We start from the raw sequence: 17527 nt of genomic DNA, 5'->3' as shown, positions 1-17527 counted from the left end.
AATAGTTCATTGTATACACAACATTTAGGGCGGTTTTATAAAAACAGATCCTGTCACCTGCATGTCTGAAACTCTTCACTGGCTACCCGTTACAGTTCAAATGAAACCCATGCGTTTATGATGACGCAGAAAGGCTCTACAAGATCAGGACTCTACTTGCCTTGATCTCATCTTCTGTTCTTTCCCCAGCCTCCTTTCTCACTTTCTCAATGGCACCAGATTTTATCCCCTCCCCATAGTTTTCGAACATCTAGATTCTTCTCTTGGTTGTTCTAACTCCAGATCTTGACAAAGCGGACTTCTCAGTTCAACAGGCCTCTTCACAGTTACTTCCTTAACATCTCAAACTAATGGGGCGCCCTCTTTCCTTTTTTTTCCTTCCACACACTTCTGATCTCTAAGAACGCATATAGATTTGTTGTTATTCAATGTTTACTTTCTGAACTAGAAAGGAATCTCCAGAAGATTACTGTTTTGTTCACTGCTGTACCCCCCAGATTCCTTTAACACTTCTTGCCCGGCACATAACAGAACTTTAATAAATTGTGGTGGAAAGAATCATGTACGCTACAGTCATATATACCAGGAGCAGGGTAAAATAAGGAATAAAAAGTGCATGTTGTTAATTCAGTAATTTTTTTTCTTAAATGCCTATAAGGTTTTGTAATTAAGAAAAAACCGGGTTAACAGGGTAACCCTACAATCCCCAAACGAAGCCGTCCCCTTCGGCTCACGCTCGCCAACCGCAGCTCCGCGCTTGCGCAGATCTCCCCGCCCCCCCCCCCCGCGACTCCGCCCAGCTCTTCCGGAGGGGGCGGGCCGGACCGACTGCGGTCCAGGCGCGCTTGGATGACGTCACCAGGCAGGGCCCGGGTAGCCCGTGGTAACCAGGAGTCTGCGGAAGTGGAGACCGGTGGGCAGGCGGCTAAGACAGGTAACTGTGCGCTCCCTGTTGGGTCCATGCCTTCCTCTTCTTTGGCGCCGCGATGGCGGCCGGCACAGCAGCTTCCCATTTGAAGGCGACCGGGAACCCTCCTCAGTGCTCATCTTTCTTCGGTGGGGTCCCCATTTCCTCAGTCCTCCCAGACTCCTGAGGCTGAACCTGTCCTGGGGACTTGGGCTGAGCGGCCACTTCTCTCCGCCTCAGTTCTCGCGGTGCCGATGGGCACTGACTTTCCTCTCCCCCCGTGGCAGAGACCATTCTAAAGCCTGCATTTGCCTCCTTCTTCCTCTCTTGCCTCCAGGCCCACTTCGCCCGCCCCTTTCCACTCCTTGCCCCACAAGACTCATATCCAGGCTTGTTTAAGGAGATACCGTTTACGATTCTCTTATTTTCCACTTGCAGTGAAACCCAGGCACCTTCCCTGCTCCTCCAACCGTCTACTTCCCACCCCCTGCCCCTAGGATCCTTACTGAGAGCACCAAGCTTTGAGTTTTGGTGTCCCTAAAGACATTAAGGAGTTTTGCTCCTTAATGCATGTATTTGTTGAGTAAGGAAGTGGCGTAATAATGTGAAAATCTATTGTGATAATAAATGATATACATAGGATCCAATCAACTGTTGAGATGGATGGAACTGCTACAGCATTTCATTAAAATGTTCCTTGTTCCTAGCTTTCTTTTGGTTTTCAAGCAGTGGTAACAAGTACCTTTGCAAAGTTAGCCATCAAAATAAATAAACAACAGAACCCCACTAGAAATGTTTAGACAACAACAAAAAATAATAAAGTTCATCTTGTTGATAAAGTAATATGGGTTATTACAAAACCAACCAGGATAGATATGGGAGGAAAGGCAGGATTCTGAAATCTTTGATCCGTTGATGGTTTGGTTTTGTATTTTTTTGTACTTTATGTTCCATTTTTGAATGGAGCGTAACTTCATGTAATTTTGAGACGCCTGCCTATGACTTGCTAATTGGTAAGATTAGATTCTTCTAATATTAGGGGGACAAAGTAGAATAAGACTAGGGAATAATAGTCGCTCATTGTTAGCCATCTGCTGTATCTCAGGGACCGTGTTTGATACTTTGCATATATTTTCTTCTTAGCTCACACAACCTTGTGAGTTAGGAATTATTATCGTCAGTTTACACAGAGAAGGAAACTGAGGTTCGGGTATGTGAAGATAACTTGCCAAAAACTTATGGTTACTAAATGGTGGAGCTAGGCTTTAAGTTCAGGTCTATGTATGACTTCAGAGCCTATACCTTTTCTTTCTTGTTTTTTAAATAACTCTATAAACGATCACATTCTAGGCTTTTCACAATAGTCACACATAATTCTATGAGTTTATTCTCTGATCAATCTAAATGATGAGTTTATTCTCTGATCAATCTAAATGATTTGTAATATCTTTAGTATTAGTTGTTATATACCTGGAATTAAAACACCTGGAAAGCTTAATTTATGACACACACACACACACACACACACACACACACACACACACACACACTATCCTTATCTTTAAGAATGAGATAAGAGGCAAGCAAGATTGCTCAGTACGACCCTTTTTAGACCCCTTAGGGAATGTGTAATTCTGGATTGTTGAAAGTTTTACCCTTTTAGAAATGAAAATCATACTGATTGTTTTGGATAGAAAAATTTTAAATGCCCTAAAAAATTCCTTGCTTTCTTAAATACTATGTATACTGACATGTTTTAAACTTTTCTTATGTCTCAGAGCAGTCATTCTAAGTATCACTTACTGTCCTGTGTTCTGATACAGTGATTTCCTCAGAGCTTTTATTATATTTAACTGCACAAGTTGTTTTGCCTTTTGAGTTTGTCTGTATTTTTATGTATTCCATTCCTCAGTGTCACCAGGAGATAGTAAACCATAGTGATTAAAAGCAGGGTTTGGGGAACCACACTTCCATTATTCAGGTCCTAGCTCTACCACTTACTAGCAGCTCAGTGAGCCCAGACAAGGTAGTTGACCCCTCTACACCTCAGTTCCTCATTTGTAAAATGTAAGTAATAAGAGTACTTTTCTCAGAAGATTGTTGTGAGGGTAAAGTGAGTTAGTGTCTGTGAAGAGCTTAGAACAAATCAGGCGTATTGGAAGAGCCACGTAAGTGTTTGCTAATATTGTTAGTCTGGTTTTGGCCTTATGTATTATTCCTTGAGTGATATTTGATATATGGTATTTATGAGTTTACTGGAGAATTAAATTATCCCAACTAGAGTACCTTCACCTTAGCCATTCTAGGAAAATGCTAATTTATTAAATTTACTTTTGTTGTGTCTTTGAAATGCAATATGCCTTTTGGTTGTGGTGTTTGGAATGGAGACTTCAAATATTTTGTGTTATTATATGTTTCAAAATAATAGGCTTTTAATTTCTGTTTTGAATTTGGGGGATATTTCAGTGGTTCAAATTATGGTTTACCAATATATGGGAACCCCCTCTACTTTTTTTTATTATGTTAATCACCATACATTACATCATTAGTTTTTGATGTAGTGTTCCATGATTCATTGTTTGCGTATAACACCCAGTGCTCCATGCAGAACGTGCCCTCTTTAATACCCATCACCAGGCTAACCCATCCTCCCACCCTCCTCCCCTCTAGAACCCTCAGTTTGTTTTTCAGAGTCCATCGTCTCTCATGGTTTGTCTACTTTTGAATTGAACACCGGTAGATTTACACATCCATTTATGGTGCCCTGCACAGGTATACTGTTGTACTCATGTTATAATTCTGTGTGGATAAATACCTCCTCATAAAACTACCATTATGCATTGGCCACATATAAAGGTATTTTCTCAGTATAATCCTCTTTTTTTTTTCTCTTCAACGAGCTAAAAAAATTGACTATCAGCAAAATGAAATAATATTCCTTTTTGAATTTGTGAAGTATGTACCCATTTTCAAGCATGTGTTTTAAACCAAGTCCAGCTAAGGGTTGATATTGACTCCTTTGTTGTCCATCGTCGGGAACTTGAAAATAAGTGATCTTTTTTTAAAATTTTAGTACTATTAAAGCTGATGCTCCTGTTGAAAGTTGCTGTTGAAAATATAGGTTGTATTTTTAAAAGATATTTTTTGATTGTGATAAAATACTCGTAAAATTTACTATTTTAACCCTTTTTAAGTGTATACTTCATTGCATTAAGCACATCATTAATCACCATTATCCATTTCCAGAATTTTTTCATCATTCCAAACAGAAACTCTGCACCCAATAAAAAGCAATTCCCCATTCCCCTCCTCCCCCGCCCCAGCCCCTGGTAACCTCTGTTCTACTTTCTGATTTTCTGAATTTGCCTATTTTAGGTGGAGTCGTGCACTATCCTTTTGTATCTATTTCATTTAGTATATTTTCAAGGTTCATCTTTGTTGTAGTAGAGTTCATCCATGTGATAGCATAGACTAGAATTTCATTCCTTTTTATGGCTGAATGACATTCTATTGTATATATATATATAGCATATGCTATACTTTTGATGCATATTGAATTATGCTTCTATATACTCATTTCATATGGTATGAACTTAATACTTGGTGATTTGATTTGTGAATTTCTAGAGGATGGGGATGAAAATACCAATTGAAATAACAGTTGTTATTGAACAGTGAACAAAATACCTGGTAACAATTTTAAACTGGAGCTTGAGCCTGTATTACAGTGTGGTTGTTCTTCTCACTTAACATTTAGTCTCAATATAGTAAGGGAAATAATAATCATGATAACATTACCTAGTATTTCCATAGTGTTTACAGTATGCCAGGCATTATTCCAAGCACTTCACCTGTGACGTAAAGTGGGTTTACAGATGAAGAAGCTAGGCACAGAGAACTTAAATTAATTGAATTGTTAAAATTTACAAGGCTGGTAGGTGATGAAATTGGAATTTGAACCCAGGCTGGGTGGCTCCAGAGTTGATTTATCCTATATTTGGTGCTGACACTTGGCTCAGTATCAATTTTACAATGTAAATTGTTTTGCCTGCCACATTGTTCCTCTACCCTCTCTTTTTATATCATTTTTAAAATAGAACGTTACTTCCGAGCTTAGTAGGCAATGGAAGAGCATCTGAACCCAAATTGTCAAAAGGGTGACAAGTGCTTCTCATTTGGCTGGGGTGATAACATTTGAATGGCATTCAAACTGCATTTTCACAGCTTAGTTCATATTATCTTTCTCTGAGAGTCTGTCTTTGAAAAAGCAGATCCTGAAATGTTTTAAGATCTCATATTGTGTAGATATCGTGTTGGTGTTTGATACTGCACAATTCCCACACTCTTTTTTTGTGGGTAAAAAGAGCTTTTTGTTTATAATGTTGTTACTGACTGTCAGAATGGTTTATGGCACATTTATTTTGTTGCTAACTCATTCCTCTGTATTGCTTGATTCCTGAAGAAATTATCTTGAGATAGCATTTTTAGATACATAATCAATTTCACTATAATTTTTCTTGGCTTTTCCTTTGCTTACATTTTATTTCTTTGACACTTGCAGTTGAAGGTTTACTTTTTGAAACTGTTGGGAATTGGGATATGCTTGATAGATTTTGGCAGCAAAGGAGAGACATCTCAGCCTATTTCTTTTGCCCTGATCATGTTTTGCGTGTGTAGCAAGTGTGGAGCATATTTGGAGGTGTGAACTGTCTGAGTAATGTCTGGCAGAAATCAAACTATAGAATGAATGTTAAGGATACAAAGGGCCCTTAGGTATTTCTCTTATATCCTTCACTCAGCAGTCGGGAGTCTGAAGCGTGTGATGATGAAATGATTTGCATATATTCAAACAGAATCCATTTTTAAAAAAGAAATCCCATGTTCTACATTCTTTTGAATCATACCACATTGTGTTTGTGTAGCATCCTTACTTGTAAGAGGAGACTCCCTTTTTTTACTCGTAGGTACTTAATATTCTTATATATGTTTTAGGTGAGAGAGAATGCCCAGAATTGGATAGGTTGCCAAGAGAATGAACTGATATGAGGGATCCAAGTGATATGTAAGTTAAATCAATAGGACTTTACAATTGTTTATGTGTGGGTGAGAGTAAGAAATCTGGGGTATTGGGTAACTTGAGTAGATGGTGGTGTCATTCACTAGGAAAACTTAGAAGAGGTCGGGACTGGGTGTATGCGTTCAAAGTGACTAGAGCATGGATTGCATAGACATGTGAGAAGAATTGAAGCTAGAGCTGGAGGGTACACCAGCATCTAGGAAGGGGGAGAAGGAAGCACCAAATGAGTAGGAAGAGATGGAGTGCTATCACAGATACCGAAAGAAGAGAGAATTTTAAGGAGGGTATGGTCATGTATGTTAATGCTCCCAAATTCAGGACTGGAAGAACCTACTGAAGCTGACATATAGGGAGTCATTTGCTTCCACTGTGGAGTTTTAGTGGCATGGGAGGGGTGTGCACAGTGGACTGGAAGGGAGATGGAGTGACGGGGATGGGGAGTGAAGACAGTTCTTTTAAGGAATTTGGCTGTGTGGGGCGAGAGAAGAGTTGGAGAAGGATGTGGAAGTAAGGTAGGCTTTTTGTTCAGTTGTGTTTTTTTCCCCCTAAAAAGAGTTTGGAACAATAACTTATTTCTGAGGTGAAAAGGGCTGAGAAAGAGGAAGAAGTTGAGGGAAGGCATTTAGGGGATAGATGATTGATGAAGCAGGGTCCCAGAGGTCAGTGAGAGTTGATAGAGCACAGGCCATGATCGGGGAGTGCTGAGACAGGAAGGACACTTACGCCACCTTCCTGGGAGGGATGGCTTGGGGAAGGGTGGGGATAGATATGAATGAGTTTATGGGATGGGGAGGGAATATGTGCAAGTTCTTGTCTGATGGTGGCAAAATTTCTTAAGTGAAGCAGGTAAATTTGTTGATATTGAGTGCTGATTTGGTGAGGTGAGGATTGAGGGGAGAGGTAGAAGTTTGGAATAGTCACTGAGGGGAAAGAACAGGAGTTGAGGGGGCAGCTAGAGAGAGACACGAAAGGTTGCCTGCCTGGTAATGCTGGGGGTCCCTTTGAGGTTGGAAGCTTGAATGTGTAGCATCTGCCTTTTGCATGGTCATGTGATATTTATGTAATCTTTTTTTTTTTTTTTAAGCTTTGATTGAGTTCAGTACACTGAGTTTAGAAGTAGAAAACTTGGGTGATTCAATTGGTTAAAAGTTAGGTTTTATAGAACAGGTGTCAGAAGGACGAAAGAGCAAGAGAATTGAGGTTAAAATGTTCTAAGAGTGATTGAAGAAATGAATCACGTTATCCAAAGAAGGCCACAGAACAGAGATTCTCAACTTAAGAAACATTTATAATTCTCCCTCATAGGAGCTGTCCTGTGCATGGTAGGATGTTTAGCATCCTTGGCCTCTACCTACTAGATGCCAGGAGCCAACCACTCCAGTTGCAACAATCAAAAATGTCTCCAGACATTGCCAAATGTCCTCTGAGGGGCAAAATCATCTCCCAACTGTAACTTCTGCCCTAGAGCCAGAGGGAGCAGATGCATTGAAGGTAATGGAAAAGTCGAGGGACTGGAGTTTCAATGTACTAAGAGTTGGTGAGTAAGCAAGAGAAAGTAGGAAGAACAGGAGGGCATGCTCTGATACTAGATTATGGAAATGAAGTATTTCAGTGATGGAGCTTTTCCAAGTAATGAAAATGTCAAGAACGGACCATTGGTTTGCTGAGTGGAGTGAAGGCAAAGGTTGTTGGCACTGAGTAGGTAATTTTGGGAGGGGGAAAATAGCTAGTGTATAGTGATGGAGCAAGCTGGGACAGCAGCCAGGGAACAGCCCGAGTTTCTGCAATGAGAACAGAACGAAGACTTTCTGGATGTTTCTTTCCTTACTCTATTCATTAAGTGTTTCTCATCTCTTTTTCTGACAGTATCAATTCCCAGATCTTGTACCTCCCTTCTGTAATACTTTAAAGTTGTGGAATTTATCCAGCTTGGTTTTTGTAGTATTTTTTTTTTTTTTAGGTGAGGAGTTCTTTTTTTGTTTCCTTTTCCATATTTTCTTGATCTGATTTTGTGGTCCTCTACCTCTAAATATATTACTTTTCAAAAGGCCCTGGTTCTGTGCTGTGTGACCAATTTTCAGGGTATTTCTTTTGCATTTGGGCATTTCATTATGAAGTCTGCTCTTTGGCAAAAGTGTCAACATATCCTTAAATCTTTCAACCTGTTAGAGATGTTCTTTTCCCTTGCCTTCCCCCCTCCATTGTCTTCTCTTTTGCTCCTTATTGTTTCATATTTATTTTTAAACTGTAACTATATGTATGTATAGTGTTGAATGAGAAGTAATTACAGTGGACTCAGTAAGCTGGACCATAAACTACTTGTAGAATATGCCTTTGCTTTTTCCTGTGTTCAATAAATCCCTACTTCACTGGAACTTTTCTTTTTTTTACTTTATTTAATGAGCTTACCTTGCATTATTCATCAAGAAAGAGTGGGCACTAAGTCCCACTTCTTTTACAAGGCATTAAAAAAAAACTCTTAATCTACAGATATAAGCTGATGTAGGTTTTGTTATTATATCACAAGTGCTGTCATTGCAAAATAAGAAGTAAGTAGGTGGCATTAAAAGCCTTGACATTTTTACTTGATTCTTACATGAATTATTTTTTGTGAATACTGATCTATTTGATCAATATGTTTTACTATATTTGATGAAGAATAATAAGTAGCTCTATTAAGGAATGTCTTGTGATGGCTAAATCCCCTAATGGTGATTAACAGTGATATTTTATGACCTTATTTCCATACTTAAATATGAGGATTTCCAAGAAAAAGATTAATCTGTTACCTCAGTAAAAAATGACAACCAATTTTTCATAAGGATTTGATCTGTTTTGGTGTGTAGGATCTAGCACCTCAAAGGAGAAATGAATTGTTCTCTCCAAACCACAAAAACAGACATTTGTCCTAAATACAAAAGCATGCCAGAAGACAATATTTTATCACAGAAGTTGCGCTTTAAAAAGCAACAGCATTACATCCCATCCATTGTTTTCTAGTGGCAGATGACACTAAACAATTTTTGTGCTCAGTCTGCAACCACACTCAGTACTTGGACAGATACAGGATTCTTCAGGGGTCACATTGGAGCACATGTATGCCCAAGGACTTTGACTAATGTTCATAACAAATCATTTTGATTGTGAACATGGCTTAAAGACTTTTCTAATAAAGAGAGTGTGTTAGGTTCTGGAAATACAATGGTTATGATGTGTTTAGTCATGTTCTTACAATAATTTAAGAAAGTCATATTTTTCACACTTCTTGGTTAAATTGTTAATGTTATGCAGTATTTGCAACATTTAACCAGCTTATGGCTAACACTTTAAGAACACATTTCCCTGTTGGTGTTGTTCTGTATTGTTCTCCAGGTTTATTCTATTTCCTTCAGTGTATATCAGAGTCTCAAAGAAAAATAAACTGCTTAACTTTACTTTTAAATCTTCCTAATTAATTTTAACATGGGCCCCAATTACATATGTTCAGTTGTGTGTTCAAGTTGAAAAGGTAATGGAGATCCTGAAGATCTTCTAAAGATACTGAAGCTATATCAAATGCATTTTCTTATCTTTCTCCCAAATACTATTCAATTTCTAGGAATTAGTTGAAATCTCTTTTCTTGGGAAGGATGAACTGCATACATGTTCAGTTCACCACTTAGAACCTGATGCCAGGAGTATATTTTAAACCTTAATGAGATGGATTTGAAAGCTATTTATAGAGAATGGGGCACCCAAATGTAGTGTGTAAATTCTAGACCTATCTCTCAATGGAGAAATCTCTTATATATTTATTCCCATGGAGAACCAGAATGTAAATAATGAGATCTGAATGTTGCCAGTATTTCTAGAGAATCTAATTTTGCCTGATTTTGCCTTTAGACACAGTACTCCTCACCAGAATTGTCTGTAGCTATAGCCCTGTGACAGTCACCAAATAAATCACTAAATGGAGGGAGCCCATCTTGATTTCTGGCTAAAGGAAATGTTGTTTCCTAAGACAGGAACAGAGGGACCTCTTGCCCTTCCTACAGCTTTCCTGCTGTAGGAAGTATGGTTTCCTATAGAGGACAGAAAGGTTGTTCATGCAGGGTAGGAAGTGGGGGCAGTAGGGTCAGACAGAGGCCAGGAGAGGGATGGGAAGGTGTTCATCTCTGCAGTTGCCAAGAAGGGACAAACTTTTCACTCATACTGCAAGTTTTGAATGATGGGAATTTCTTGAAGATACTGAGCCGAGTCCTACACAAGAAGCCCTATAGAAAGTGGTTGGAGCATTTGCCAGATGGAGTCTTTTATTTATTTATTTATTTATTTATTTATCCCAACATCATTGAACTTCACAGTGAATTCTAAATAGTGCTGGTTGGGAGGAGACCAGAATTAGCTTAAACCACTGGTTCTCAAAGTCTGGTCGCTAGACCAGCAGCGTCAGTTTCACCTGGAACTTGTTAGAAATGCAAATTCTTGGAGCCCATTAGTTGGTATTTTAACAAGATTTTCAGATGATTCATTTCAAGTTTGAAAACCACTGGCTCAAGCAACTCAAAGTGGTTGATAACCACTTTACTTAATTGTGGTGTCAAAGTCACAGTGTTGAGAAAGAATGAGTGAAAAGTGCATTGCATGCTGGAACATCCTTTAATCTTTATTTAGGGATGAAGGTCTTTTTACAGAGTATGCTGTGTTTCAAGTTGAAGGGCAGAAGAGATACTGGTATCTACACTATAGATCTAACAGGCCTGTTGGTGGAGAATACTCCCTGTTCATGGCTGCAGTTTACATTGGAATCTAAATTTTCCCAGACCATAATGGAAGACAACTGTTCACTTTGTCTCCTTTTTCATTTTAAATATTTATCCCCTGATTTTTTTTTTTTTTTGTACTTGTGTAGGCAGTGACCTGTGGGAATCCTGTTTTCATGGCTTTTTGATAGCAAGAGTTCAAGTAGCTAAATGGTTCAGAAGCATTAGAGTAGAATTACCTAGACATCTTATTTAAAATGTGGATTATTGGCCCCTATCCCTGGAGATTCTGATTTAAAACATCTGACACAGTGTCTGAGAGTCTGTATTTTTTTTTTAAGTAGACTTTTCTTTCCTTTTTTTTTTTTTTTTTTTTTGAGTGGGGAAGGAGCAGAGGGAGAGGGAGAGAGAATCTTAAGCAGGCTCTGCACCCAGTGAGGAGCCTAATGCAGGGCTTGATCCAATGACCCTGAGATCAAGAATTTGACGCTTAACTGACTGAACCACCCAGGTGCCCCAGGGAATCTGTATTTTTAACAAGCACCACCCCCCCCTCACCTGCCCCTCACTGGTTCATTCTTGGGCACATGAACTTCAGACCACACTTTGAGAAACACTTTATCGGATTACAATTTTACCCTGAGATACAGATGTTTTCCTGAGTTTCTGAAGATACTCACAGATATGAATCTTAATTGCTAGTAATGAAGCTACCTGAATGTTTAATATCCACTGGAGATGCTTGGGGTAAAATTCTAGAAATCATGAGTATTCTTCCTAGGTTAAAAATGCCCCTAAAAGACCAGTTTGACAGTGTGACATTATAACACAAAACAAGTCAGATTTAAAAATTTGTTGTTCTATAATTCATGTCTTCTGAATAGTCCTAATGAAGCTTATGTTTACATTTATGAGGCTACATATTAAAACTTCACACAGAAAAGGAATGAACTAAATTGAGAAAATATTGGAAAAGTATATCTTTTCACAGTCTCCAAGCCATGTGCTAGAAGCCTAAAAGGCATCAAGAGTGTTAAGAAAATACTATGTCAGTGAGCCTACAGGTTAGTACCCTAAGTTCACTGTGAGGGGAAGGAGGAGATTTACCTAAAATGACTTACGATTTTTTTTTCCTGCATAGAATTATATAAAAAATTGTTTTATCTAGCACCCAGGAAAATGATTCAAGACCAGGAATTGGGACAAGAATCATTTCTCTCTCTCTGGCTCTCTCCCTTTTCCCCCCTCCCCTCCACCCCTCCACCCCCCCAGTTCTCTTTGGAGAGAGCCTCCCGTTACTGTCTTTCTCTATGCCTCACTACCCAAGATTCAGTTAAGACTTCTTGAAGTAGATAAGAATACAGGCAGTGGCATATAATTGTTTCACCTATTTAGGATAGATAACTACAAAAAGAGGTAGTCCCCCTTTGCAGTGAGAAAAGGAAGTAAAAAAAAAAAAGTGATTAAATATTTCAGTGTCTTCAGTGTGGTTTTTTTGGAAGGGTGTGGGTGCGTTGTAATCATGACATCCTCCATCAGGAATGGGGGTAAGCTGCTCTTAGGAAGCTGTTTCGAAGCACCCACGGTACTAATATTTCAAAATGAAATCTAACCCATATTTCTTTTAGATGGGAGGAACAGGTGTGGTAGATCCCAGCCCCTCTCTGCCCTAGAGTACTACTTTTGAAATGGGCCCTTCTGCAGGCTTTTAGTACTAGTGTTGGCAGGAAGGAAGCAAAGTCAATAAAAAGCCTTGCCCACTCGTCCATTAGTCAGTTGGCCTTCTGCCAAGTTCAGCTCTGTTTGGCAAGCAGAGCATGGCAGTAGCACCTGGACTGTACCACCCCATACCCAAGAACTTGAAGAGAAGACCTAGCATCCTTGTTCTTTCAGCTGCTTCCCTTATGGAGACCTATTGCCTGTCATTTTTCTCTACCATCCATTCCAGTGTTATTCTCAAATATTTTTTCTTGGCTGAATGCCAGCCCTGTGGTTCCCACTGATAATATGCCTTTATAGAGTAGGACAGTCCTAAATTTTGCTGTGAAGTGGCTCCCTGAACATTCTGATTTATCACCTTTTAAAGTGTAGATACAGATATGTTACCAGGCTCAGCTGATTTTTTTAAACCAATGTTTTCTTGATTTGTATGCAAGATGATTTAAAGTGGTACATGGATGAGCATCTTCTGTATTTTAATAGTTACGTATCTCTTTTAATACATATGGGAAAATGCAAAATAGCCATTCAAACCCATGATTTCATTGGATTTTATAAAAGGTGAGTCAATGGTAAAGTGGATTGGAGAAAAAGTATTTAAAAACTAATAAGATGATGGTATGAAGATGGCAAAAATACTGAAGGTGTTACATGTATTTGACGGAAGTTTGGGAAATACTCAGGGCTTACACTTTTTGAAATAGTCTTTAAAATAATATACAAGAGGCGGAGCAAGATGGCGGAGGAGTAGGAGACCTAGATTTCGTCTGGTCTCAGGAATTCAGCTGAATAGGGGTCAAACCATTCTGAACACCTACGAACTCAACAGGAGATCGAAGAGGAGAGTAGCAACAACTCTCTGAACAGAGAAGCGACCACTTACTGGAAGGTAGGACGTGTGGAGAAGTGAATCCGAGGCGATATTCGGGAGGATAGACGGCGGGGGAGGGGCCTCCGTCGGCCGCTTCTGGCAAGTGCTAGAGCCGCGGAGCACAAAATCGGAACTGTTAGAAGTCGGCTCCGCTGAGGGACGTCGCTGCAGTGGCTAAGCGGGGGGTGGAACCCCCGCGGGACAGTGTGGTCTCAGGACCCTTGGGGTCACAGAAAGACCGGGGGTGCCTGAGTGTGCCAGAGCTCCCAGGTATAGGAGCGGGGAAGCCGGCTGCAGAGACGGAGCCGAGGCGCGGCCTCTCAGCTTGGGGTTGCCATAAACTGTGTTCCGCGGCCCAGTCGGGCCACTGCTCCTGCAGCAGGGACCCAACAAGCGGCAGAGCTGGGGAGACTCCCCTTCCTCCCCCGGGAGGAGCGGCGCGGGAACGCACCGCAGGGATCTGCTGGGTTTGGAGACTCCACACGGGGTCGGGTGCCAGAGATAGCAATGCTCGGTCACAGGCCGGGTGAGCGCGGAGAGCGGCCGGAGACCGGGGACAAGGGAGTGACTGCTTTTCTCTGGGGGCGCACTGAGGAGCGGGGCCCTGAGTTCTCAGCTCCTCCGGGTGGAGATTGGGAGGCTACCATTTTTGCCCTGGTCCTCCAAAGCTGTACCGAGAGCTTGCAGGGAAAAAAAGCTCCTGAGATCAAACCCGAGCAGCTTGCTTAGCCCGGACCGACAAGGGTGGGGCAATTCAGCCTCCGGCAAAGACATTTGGAAACCACAGCAACAGGCCCCTCCCCTAGAAGATCAGCACGAACAGCCAGCAAGCCAAGACCAAGTTTACCGATCAAGGAGAACGGGAGAACTCCAGCGCTAGGGGAATGCTGCACATAGAATTCATGGCTTTTTTTTACCATGATTCATTAGTTCATCAAAGTTAATTTTTATTAACTGTTTTTTTTTATTTTTCTTTTTCCCTTTTTCAACCAACATCTTATCAATCTCTTTTAAAAAAAAAAACATTTTTTATTTTTTCATTTTTAGAGTCATATTTTATCCCCTCATAGTAGTTACCTTATTTTTGGCATATATATATATAAGTTGTTCTCTCTTTAAAATTTTGAGATACAGTTTCTTCTAACAGATCAAAATATACCCTAAATCACTAGTGTATGGCTCTGTTCTAGTCTCCTGCCTGATCACATTCTCTCCCTTTTTTCTTTTTTTTTTTCTTAAATCTTCTTCTTTCTTTTTTCAAACAACTTCTTATCAAGTCCTTTTATAAAATCTTTTATAATTTTCATCTTTACAGTCATCTTCCATCCCTTCATTGTATCAACCCTTATTTTGTACATATATGTCTTTCTTCCTTTAAAATTTTAGGAGGCACTTTTTTCTAACAGACCAAAATACGCCCAAAATCTAGTGTGTGGCACTGATCTATGCACTAGCCTGATCATATTGGATCATATTCTGCTTTTTTTGTATTGTTCTGTTTTTGTTTTTATCTTTTTTTCTTTTTTTTTCTCTTTCTTTTTTCTTTCTTTCCCTTTCTTTTCCCCTGGTTTCAGGTCTTTTCTGATTTGTATACAGTATATTTGCTGGGGACATTGTAAACCTTTTAGCATTTTGTTCTCTCATTCATCTGTTCTCCTCTGGACAAAATGACAAGACAAAAAAAATCACCTCAGCAAAAAGGACAAGAGGTAGTACCGTCAGCCAGGGACCTACTCAATACGGACATTAGTACGATGTCGGACCTAGAGTTCAGAATCATGACTTTAAAGATACTAGCTGGGCTTGAGAAAAGCGTGGAAGTTATTAGAGAAACCCTTTCTGGAGAAATAAAAGAACTAAAATCTAACCAAGTTGAATTCAAAAAGGCTGTTGATGAGGTGCAATCAAAAATGGGGGCACTAAATGCTAGGATAAATGAGGCAGAAGAGAGAATCAGCGATATAGAAGACCAAATGATGGGAAATAAAGAGGCTGAGAAAAAGAGAGAGAAACACCTACAGGATCACGAGGGCAGAATTCGAGAGATAAGTGATATGATAAGATGAAACAACATTAGAATAATTGGGATCCCAGAAGAAGAAAGAGAGAGAGGGGCAGAAGGTATATTGGAGCAAATACTAGCAGAGAACTTCCCTAATGTGAGGAAGGAAACAGGCATCAAAATCCAGGAGGCACAGAGAACCCCTCTCAAAATCAATAATAATAGGTCAACACCCCGACATCTAATAGTAAAACTTACGAGTCTCAGAGACAAAGAGAAAATCCTGAAAGCAGCTCGGGAGAAGAGATATGTAACCTACAATGGTAAAAATATTAGATTGGCAACAGACCTATCCACAGAGACCTGGCAGGCCAGAAAGGACTGGCCAGATATCTTCAGAGCATTAAACGAGAAAAATATGCAGCCAAGAATACTATATCCAGCTAGGCTGTCATTGAAAATAGAAGGAGAGATAAAAAGCTTCCAGAACAAACAAAAACTAAAGGAATTTGCAAACATGAAACCAGCCCTCCAAGAAATATTGAAAGGGGTCCTCTAAGCAAAGAGAGAGCCTAAAAGCAGCAAAGATCGGAAAGGAAAACAGACAACATACAGTAACAGTCACCTTACAGGCAATACAATGGCGCTAAATTCATACCTTTCAATAGTTACCCTGAATGTAAATGGGCTAAATGCCCCAATCAAAAGACACAGGCTATCAGATTGGATTAAAAAACAAGACCCATCCATATGCTGTCTGCAAGAGACTCATTTTAGACTCAAAGACACCCCCAGATTGAAAGTGAGGGGGTGGAAAACCATTTACCATGCTAATGGACACAAAAGAAAGCTGGGGTGGCAATCCTTCTATCAGATAAACTAGATTTTAAAACAAGGACTGTAATAAGAGATGAGGAAGGACACTATATCCTACTTAAAGAGTCTATCCAACAAGAAGATCTAACAATTGTAAATATCTATGCCCCGAACGTGGGAGCAGCCAATTATATAAGGCAATTAATAACAAAAGCAAAGAAACACATTGACAACAATACAATAATAGTGGGGGACTTTAACACCCCCCTGACTGAAATGGACAGATCATCTAAGCAAAAGATCAACAAGGAAATAAAGACTTTAAATGACACACTGGACCAAATGGACTTCACAGACATACTCAGAACATTCCATCCCAAAGCAACGGAATACACATTCTTCTCTAGTGCCCATGGAACATTCTCCAGAATTGATCACATCCTAGGTCACAAATCAGGTCTCAACCGGTACCAAAAGATTGGGATCATTCCCTGCATATTTTCAGACCACAATGCTTTGAAACTAGAACTCAATCACAAGAGGAAAATCGGAAAGAACTCAAATACGTGGAGGCTAAAGAGCATCCTACTAAAGAATGAATGGGTCAACCAGGAAATTAAAGAAGAATTAAAAAAATTCATGGAAACCAATGAAAATGAAAACACAACTGTTCAAAATCTTTGGGATACAGCAAAGGCAGTCCTGAGAGGAAAGTATATAGCAATACAAGCCTTTCTCAAGAAACAAGAAAGGTCTCAAATACACAACCTAACCCTACACCTAAAGGAGCTGGAGAAAGAATAGCAAATAAAGCCTAAACCCAGCAGGAGAAGAGAAATAATAAAGATGAGAGCAGAAATCAATGAAATAGCAAAAGAACAGTAGAACAGATCAACGAAACTAGGAGCTGGTTCTTTGAAAGAATTAACAAGATTGATAAAGCCCTGGCCAGACTGATCAAAAAGAAAAGAGAAATGACCCAAATCAACAAAATCATGAATGAAAGAGGAGAGATCACAACCAACACCAAAGAAATACAAACAATTATAAGAACATATTATGAGCAACTCTATGCCAGCAAATTAGATTACCTGGAAGAAATGGGTGCATTCCTAGAGATGTATCAACTACCAAAATTGAACCAGGAAGAAATAGAAAACCTAAACAGACCTATAACCACTAAGGAAATTGAAGCAGTCATCAAACATCTCCCAAGAAACAAAAGCCCAGGACCAGATGGCTTCCCAGGGGAATTCTATCAGACATTTAAAGAAGAATTAATAGCTATTCTTCTGAAACTGTTCCAAGAAATAGAAATGGAAGGAAAACTTCCAAATTCATTTTATGAGGCCACCATTACCTTGATCCCCAAACCAGACAAAGACCCCATCAA

General features: G+C 39.7%; 1 protein-coding gene across 7 annotated transcripts in view; it reads left to right on the top strand.

Annotated features, from left to right (window-relative positions):
- Nucleotides 1-853: 853 nt before the first annotated feature.
- Nucleotides 854-17527, top strand: part of AOPEP (aminopeptidase O (putative)) — a 347525-nt gene continuing 330851 nt past the window's right edge. For 6 of the 7 annotated variants that reach the window (XR_004819509.1, XR_003523595.2, XM_027614771.2 and 3 more), the window contains exon 1: nt 854-934. The gene's annotated coding sequence lies outside the window, so the exon portion shown is untranslated. Of the gene's footprint in view, nt 935-5901; nt 5970-17527 lie in introns of those variants that run through there. The other variant, XM_027614766.1, reaches the window with a different exon arrangement.

Source organism: Zalophus californianus, chromosome 13 (genome assembly GCF_009762305.2).
Source record: "Zalophus californianus isolate mZalCal1 chromosome 13, mZalCal1.pri.v2, whole genome shotgun sequence".
NCBI classification, from domain to species: Eukaryota; Metazoa; Chordata; class Mammalia; order Carnivora; family Otariidae; genus Zalophus; species Zalophus californianus.
Note: the sequence above shows the minus strand (reverse complement) of the source record. Positions and strands in the feature narration are given on the sequence as shown.